This window comes from Cariama cristata, unplaced genomic scaffold (assembly GCF_000690535.1).
Source record: "Cariama cristata isolate BGI_N322 unplaced genomic scaffold, ASM69053v1 scaffold8556, whole genome shotgun sequence".
NCBI lineage: Eukaryota > Metazoa > Chordata > Aves > Cariamiformes > Cariamidae > Cariama > Cariama cristata.
In genome coordinates this window covers 57,692-66,040 of record NW_009621515.1, presented here as the reverse complement: position 1 = coordinate 66,040, position 8,349 = coordinate 57,692, and positions in this window count along the sequence as shown.

Below are 8,349 nucleotides of genomic sequence, written 5' to 3'. Positions count from 1 at the left end.
ACCCCTGGCCCCACCGGCAAGGCTGAGGAGAGGAAGAATGAGAAGGTAAGGGCCGTCTCACCCATGCCGTGCTCTGCGCTCCTGCTGCGTCGCCCTCCCCATGGGCCTGTCAAGGAGGGACCCTGTGGCCACCCAGGAGGGCAAAAGCTGGTTTTCATTGCCTGGCAGCTTGGGCATCCTCATCTCACATTATTTTTACGCTTTTTCCTTCCCCCATCCCATCCCCAATGCTTCTCTTGTGTTACCCGCTCACGGGTGGGAACAAGATTGAACCACTAATGATCTGAATTTGCGTGTTTCTTCCAACAATTGGCGCCTGGATCTGCAAATTTGCAGCGGTGCAGAAAGATGTTATAGCGGGCTCTTGGTCATTGAAACAGGATGACCAAGTCAGAAGCCATCTGCCTCACTATGTGGAAGAAGCTGGTGGTGGTAGCAGCCCTGGGTAGGTGCCAGTAAAACACTGGCTTGTGAGCGGCAGGAGCTCTTTTACTGCTCCAGAAACATCTCAGTTTCTTGCAGAAACTTTTGTTGCAGTGGCACAGCCAAACAGGGAGAAGGGAACTAAATACAGCGTGTTGGGACATAGGTATGATACACTGTAGGTTCAATCTCCTAGGAGCCAGCAGTGGGCCCGATAGCTGAGTGCCCGTCCCTTGTACACCTTACTAAGGAAAGCCAGCGGGGAGAGCTGCTTTAAACGTCCAGCCTTTTAGATTCTTGGCAAATATTTTACTTCCACCAAATGTTTACATTGTGTTAGCACTTCCCAATTATCTATGCTGAGGGTTATCTCCGTACTGCCTAGCAGAGCCCACTGATACAAACTGCCTGCTGGAAGCAATATCCTGGTTTGTATCCGAGTAGGACGAAGAGAGGTGGGGGCCTGCTTTTCCTCTGGACATGCAAAAAAATCCTTTCCATACATTCCCCAAGCTTTTCCATGGTGACAGGCACATATGGGGTAAACATTTACTTTGTACATGGTGGTGCTGAGGTTGCAGGTCTGATGTGTTGTCAGGGTCACAGATAACCCCTAGTTTCACAAGGAAGCAGGAAGGAATAGAAGCTTTAAAATCCTTTCCTTAATCCTATCTTGACTTTTCTCTGAATGCCTTTCAGTGAAAGAAGGGTGTAGAACTTCTGCCCTGGATATGAAATGTAGGTACTTGTTTACGAAGAATGACTTCCAAGTGTGCATCAAGGACTGCACGCTGTGCGAGCAGAACAATACCTGCTTCTCCTGCAAGCCCAAGGAAGTGTATGGTATTTGACAGAATGTGGTAGATCTGCACGTTACCGCAGAGCTTTGTGTACTGGCTTATTTGATACTTCCTAAAACATATCATGCTATTCTCTAGGTCCATATATTTTAATTCATGTGGGACTGCACACGGAAATTTCCTAGGTGGAATTATATCAAGTCCCTTCCTAAGATACCAGTTAACTTTCCCCAGTTACTGAATTTGGATGCAGGGAAGTAAAATTATGGGGTTTTTGAGCTCCATGGATGAAGGAGAGAAGCAAATAATATACTACCTCATTGCAATGAACAGTGCCAAAGACCAATTCACTACCTGGGAAATGTCAGAGAGAAGTGACAATAAAAATTTTCATCTCTGGCTGGACTGGGTGGTGCATAACTGCCCTGGGTTGAACAATGTATTCCTGAATCTCCTCCATGTCATATTTCACTTTCATTTTAGAAAGGTCTGAGTTAATGATGCTTCCTTTCCCTTTAGAAGTGGTGACTGATGTTTGACCAGTTAAGTTGTGTTCCTATTCTTTGCCTAAACCCAAATATTTCTTTGAAGCAGTTGAGCACTTGGATAATGCCAGACTAAAAGCCATAGAACTGTTCGAAAAGGGATCTGTGAGTCAGAACTGGAGCCGTATCTGGAACCATATTTCCAAAGTGGAGGCTGGTTGGGCAGGTTTTTTTGGTAAACAGGGAACAGCCATAACACTCAGAAGGAATATCTGTGGAGAGAGGCAATATCCGTCATCAGTACACCTGACAAGTCCGAGGGGCAAAAAACAGAAGCAGGGACGTAACTAGCAAACTGCCAGATAAGCACAGATCGGAAGCAATTTATCTGAGTTCAGTTTCAGTCTATTAATCAGTCAGGTACTTTGAAATGAAAGGAACAGAGGGGATGTTAGTAAGAGGAGCAGTAATAAGGTCTTCAGCTCTGTTGAACACAGGACGGAAGAAATGCACAGGTAATTATCTCCTGAGAAACTGAGATTAGTATCTGAGGTAAATTGTAATGTGCCATAAAATTAGCGTTGTTGTTGGAAGCAACAATTTTTGGTGTCACATCAAATTATTATTTTTAATCCCAGCTTACTATTTCCAGTTTCTTTTGTAGGATTCCCTTGAGGATGAGGCCTGAATGATCAGAGGGAGAATGGCTGTTTTGGGAAACATTCTTTTGTTATTAACCACATTTTTCTTTCACTCACTGATTGTCAGTGTGAGTTCAGTACAGTACAGAGGGCACATGGTACGTAGGAAGAAGTAGTTCACTTTTCAGGGTGGACAAGCTGAGGATCCATTGGTTTTCACGGTTCTGTTGTAGAAGGTGTTTCTTTTGAGGGCTATGGAGGTAAATTGCAATTTTTGCATTTCTCACTCTGATATAGTCTGATCCTTGGGATCCTTGGGAAATTTTGTTCAGATCATAAGTTTAGCAAGGTTGGTTGGCTGCTCGAAGGCTGGACTGGGAGATAGTGGGAAAAAGTATTTTAAGATATGATCTTCTACCAATTTATGTTTTATGATTTCCCACCTAGATTCCACTCAAGGATACCAAATGTGACATCAAGGGGCAGCTGCTGTAGCGAGTCTGTACATGCTATTTGCGTTGCTTGTTCCAAGATGGAATTGTCTTTACCTTGGGAACATCCTTGCTGAGTGTACTGGTGAGGTTGTCACTGTTAATGCTTTCCTCTGTGCAGATGTTTATATGCCAGTATCATGGGTTCCTGTTGGTGTGCAGCAGTCAGATATAGGCACATCCCAAGATTTCTCTAAAATCAAGGGACTCCGATTCCAATTTTTACTCTTGTTTCCTTGTGGCTTAAAGGCAAGTGGCAGAAATAATCCTAAGGATTATGGTTTTCAGCTCAGCAGGCATGGTTTTCTTGCTTATCTTCTGTTAATATAGCAAGTAAATCCTTAGGCCTATTTTTCAACATCTCTAGTTCTCTACTTGAGCTTATTTCTGGAAGGTTTTGATCCAGACTTCCAAACCTGCAGGTGAACCTTGGCACCTACATTCATTTAGGCACCCTAATCATAGTGTCTTCCTGTTTTTTTTCCTGCTGACTTCATCAGGAGGTGAAACATGGCCTCCATGCCAGTCTTCACTTGTCAGTATGGACCTACCTTTCTATGATTCTATTAGCATCCTGGCTTGTATCAGCGATAGCGTGGCCAGCAGGACCAGGGCAGTGATCGTCCCCCTGTACTCGGCACTGGTGAGGCCGCACCTCGAGTGCTGTGTCCAGTTCTGGGCCCCTCACCACAAGAAAGCCCTTGAGGTGCTGGAGCGAGTCCAGAGAAGGGCAACGAAGGTGGTGAAGGGTCTGGAGCACAAGTCTGATGGGGAGCGGCTGAGGGAGCTGGGGGGGCTTGGTCTGGAGAAGAGTCACTCCCCCAAAGTCACTGTGTTCCAGATTGGGAACAGGAGTGTCCCAAAGACATCACAGGGACAGGACGGAGGTAAAACAGAGAGTAAATGGGGAACACTCAGTTTCCTTTAAGGGTGGGGGGAGGTATCAGGGGTCCTTTGAGCTCTTGTTTCATCATCTGCTAGTAATATTTGCATGTGTAACCATCTGAAACTCAGAGAATTCAATCCCAGTTCCCAAATCTTTTGAATATCTGAAAGAAAGGGATGAGATCCCAGCTGTGGAATGGAAGCAAAACCTTGTGTTTTGGGGGCTTTTTAAAATGGAGACCCTGCTTTTTCAGTTATGATGAGCATTGCCCAAGTTCAACTGGTAGATTACAGCTGGGAGCTTGTAATTATGGCATGACGACTGCTTTGACCTCAGTCAATTTTTGCTATAATAGTTTCTGCTGTACATAATCTGGGCTGATGCTTAATACCTCTGATAAAACCACTTGTTTGAATGAATTAATGCATTTCTCATTAAATGTGCTCCTCATTACGTTAATCAAATCAAGCAAATCATGCTGGGTGGTTTGACCACTGTAATTAAACTTTCTTTAAAAGCCATTCATTTGGCTTTTGATGAGGATTTTGATTAAACTCTTCCAAAATGTCTGGCCCACTATCTGCTAAAGAGGGAAATAAGAGCTTGCACTAGCAAGCAAGCCGTTAATTCATCACTGAGTTATACCAATTCCTTACTGTTTTACCTAGCCAGAACATAAAGAAATATTTGAAAATTGGCAATGTAAATTTAAATGTTTCTTACAAGTGTGCTGAGAGAACAAATCTGTTTGCAGCTTTAAATTTAGTAACTGTATCCCTGGAATATATCGAGGATCTAGATAAGCATGTCACAACAAATTGGAAAATACACTGGGCCTCTGTTTACTGATGTTAAGATAACAAGAGACACGTCTTCAGAAAATGACTTTGAACATACACCGACAGTTTTGTGTGTGAAGACTGAATGAGTAAACATCTGTCGGTTCTCACTGGTGTCACTCACTTTCTCAAACATTGGTCCTTCTGCTCAGAATAGCTGCATTCCTCAGATGACACAGTATGGTTGGCATGATCCTGGTGTAGGGACTACATTACAAAATAGAACAAGCCAAAGCCTGATTTCTGGCCCTGCAAGTGTCCCTGCATGACTTGCATCCACACTTCCAAGCTTTCTTCTCCACCCAAAATAGGGTGACTGCATCCAGACTGCTCACTGAGAACAGTCCTGGTACGTGGTGTGGCCCAAACCATGCCCGTATGTTGTCCTGGGGGAGTACTAGTTGATATAAGCCAAACCCACACTGGTTAATGGATGCAGACCAGGGTTTGACGCTAAATCCTGACCTTGTTTTATATGCCAGTATGGACATGACCAGAGAGACTTCCCTCTCCACTGCTCCCCCTTTCTGCCAGTGCCTTCTGCTGCCTTCCCCTAATTTGCAAGCCAGTGCCTGGTCCCACCAGGCAACGACCCTCAGTGCAGACCTGCCACCTGCACGCTTAGTCTCCCAACCTGGCTTTACGTAGGGTTGGAGACTAGATCAAAGGTCCTTTGAAACTTTGGCTTTGTAAACTCTGAGGTGCTCTTTGACCTCAGTTCACATTACAGGTACCTGTTTAAGGTGTCAGTTGGTAGAACTGAGACTGCCTAAAGGACCTGATCCTACACAGTAGTACACCTTCAGTTTTCACTTACTAAGTGTTAGTCTCTGCATTGCAACTTCTCATATTTGCTTGTCCCTGAGTGAAAAGGGTTTGTTATCACTTCGTATCCACCAAAGAAATTCAATTTCTTATCCAGAAAATGGAATATTAGTCTCAGAAGTGAAGTGTTGAACACTTGCAAGGACTTTGTAGATATAAAATGACATGACAAAAATAGTGGTCACCCTGGGACGGGTAAAGGAAGCTAAGGACAAAATTGATGAAAGTAGATTTTTCAGATATAAAGTCAGTATGATTGACTCTGAATTTTTGGAAGAGGAATTCAGTCTTCCTAGCAGATAAGAAATGATTTAATATTTTTCACTTTGTAACCAGTGCACCCAGGAAAGCCCCCTAAGTTGCACAGGTATGAAATGGAACAATAACAACTAAGAGACTAAATGAAAGCAGCACAAGACATAAGAATGAACAAATTGCAGAAGAGCCTGGTTTGAATTCTTAGAATAAGCATATCAAAATATAGAAAGCATTAAGAGGAAGCAACATTGGAATAGTAATGTAAAGGTTTGCATCAAAAAGTTAAAAAGTAAGTTCTGTGACGTTAATTTGCTTGGGTGCTCTGTAAGACAGCTGAGTTGATCCTGGAGCCGCCAACACCAAGATTTCACCGATCATTTTCAGCGTCAGATGTGACTTTTCAGTTTAATGTGTGTTGCAGTTTGTTCCTCAGTAAGGATGCTTTAATCTGGACTATTTTAGTTCAGTTTTCTCAAGACTTGTGCAGAGAATACATACTGTTAATCCATTTCCTCTCTGCAAAGGCAAGGGGGCCGTCTTCATCACAAATGAGCCACTGCTTCCCATGCTCCAGAAAGCAAATCCTGGCTCTGTGACCAGCAAGTGATTCACCAGAAACTTGGCCAGGGAATGGAAACCTCTTTTTCTGGTCATGTGAATTCAGGCCACAAAGTTCTGTTTTAGGGCAGAGAACTCGTGCTTAAAATCTCTCCAGCACCTTCTCCTTCATCATTAGAGTTCAATTTGAATGGACAAACCCCTGGCAACTCGCTGATGAATATTTTAAGGCTGGCAAATAACCCAGCCAAAAGCATGAGCCCCAGCTGTCAAAACATAGAAAACTTCAGCTTTACAATAAAACAGATTTCTGTTATTTCTGACTAGCTAGGATTCTTTTGCTTAGATCAAGGGCAATAAGCCATTGATCAAAATTTCTTTTTCTTCTTCACATTTTTGATGTTAGGAAATACTTTCAAACTCCCCACAGATATTTCAAGCGTTGGCTTTGCTGCCAAGCAGTCTCCAAAAGCTATCCCTCTCCTCTCTCCTCTCCTCCTGCCTCTGCTTATCTGCCTCGTAGTGCTGTCACAGGATTTCTCAAGTGTCCGCAGTGGATTTCTCTAACGCTGTTTCAAGTGGATCTGTGCTGCGTTCTGCGGCCGTAAGGGGAAGCGGATTCAGGGGAAGAGAAGATGGAGAGCGCTTTAGCTTTGAGAGGAAATTCAGTTTGTCTAACTGGGGACGAAGCTGTTTGGATGCCAAGGCACAGCGCTCTTCTGGCACCTGTAGAGACCTAATTTTATAACACAGAGGACCCACGGGCTTTTACTAAATCCTTAGTGCTGCTTGGGGAAGAAAGCAGAACCGACAAAAGAGAGAGCATGCAAGGGAGCGCCGGCAGCAGAAGGCTGGAGGCGTGTGTGTGCGCAAGTGCGTGTGCATGTCTGCGTGTGAGCATCCCGGCACTGGCGTTCCCATGGCATTCCCCTGCCTGCAGAAGGAATCACGCAGGACCAGATGGTTGGATGGGGCCAGGCTGTGGGAGGGGATGGCAAGCAACTCATTGGATTAGTCGAGTGAAATATAAGCACCCTTGTGGTATCGATGGGGGACATGGACACATTCCGGCTGTTAAGGGATCATAGGGGCCAGTCCCCACCCCAGACCGCACAACTTTGCAGCTGAGCATCCCGTCACAGCTTCTGCCCTCTCCTTGCCCTGTTCCTGAAGAGCATGGTTTGATCCCTCATTCCCTCATAACATCAAGCTCCCAATTCCCATGCGTAGGTTAAAAAAAAAAACAGAGTGCGAATGCTGTGCCTGTCCCTGTCCTCCACTTTCTGCCTTGGAGCAGCAACACACAGAGCTGGGATGGGGCTGTCACTGCCCCATGAGGTGCTGCCAGGGAGGAAGAGATGCAGGATGAAACCATTCCAGCAGAAAAACACAGTAAGAAGCTGGATGCCTTGAAAACAATAAAACAACTTGTAATGCGTCAGAGTTGGTGGCATCTTGGCCTCCCACATGTCCAGGACTCATTTGCTTTCCTCAGTGGTTTTCCAACTATGAATTCACGAGTCAGTAAGTCTTAAACCACCAAGAGGCAACAGAGATTATTCACTGAGATACAAGTATCTCAAATGCCAATGGAGTTGTTTTACGGAGACAAAGTTTGAACTTTCCTGCGAAAATTGGCTATAATCAACTTTTCAGTGCCCATGTTTCTCTTTTCGGTCACACAGGTACTGATATTTTCCTTGCTTTTCTCTATAGTTACGCATAATAGGTGGGTTAAAATATTTCGCATCAATGCAGAAATAGTTCAGTTAGCTCTGCTAGAAGAATTACATACGCTAAATGAAATTGCAGTTTCTGTCAAACATCAGTGCTATAGGAACAGCACGTTACAACAGACAACAGATATCTGCGGCATGTTTCTGTTTTTATCATGTAACTCAAAGGCATAACCAAGTTATAGCAAAGGTATATTTATCTTATTTTGTACATTTTTGTTTATTTTTCATTTTGTAGTAGCAGCAGAAAGATTCACAAGCCCTCAGCTTTTCTTCTGCCAAATGGTAAAGCCACTTTAAAGTCAGTCTGGGTTGTTATTTTTTTGACTGGATGTCTCAAGCATCTAGTAGTACCCTTCAGACCAAGTCAAGGCATGGAGTTGGTGCTAGTCTGTGAAGAACTGAAA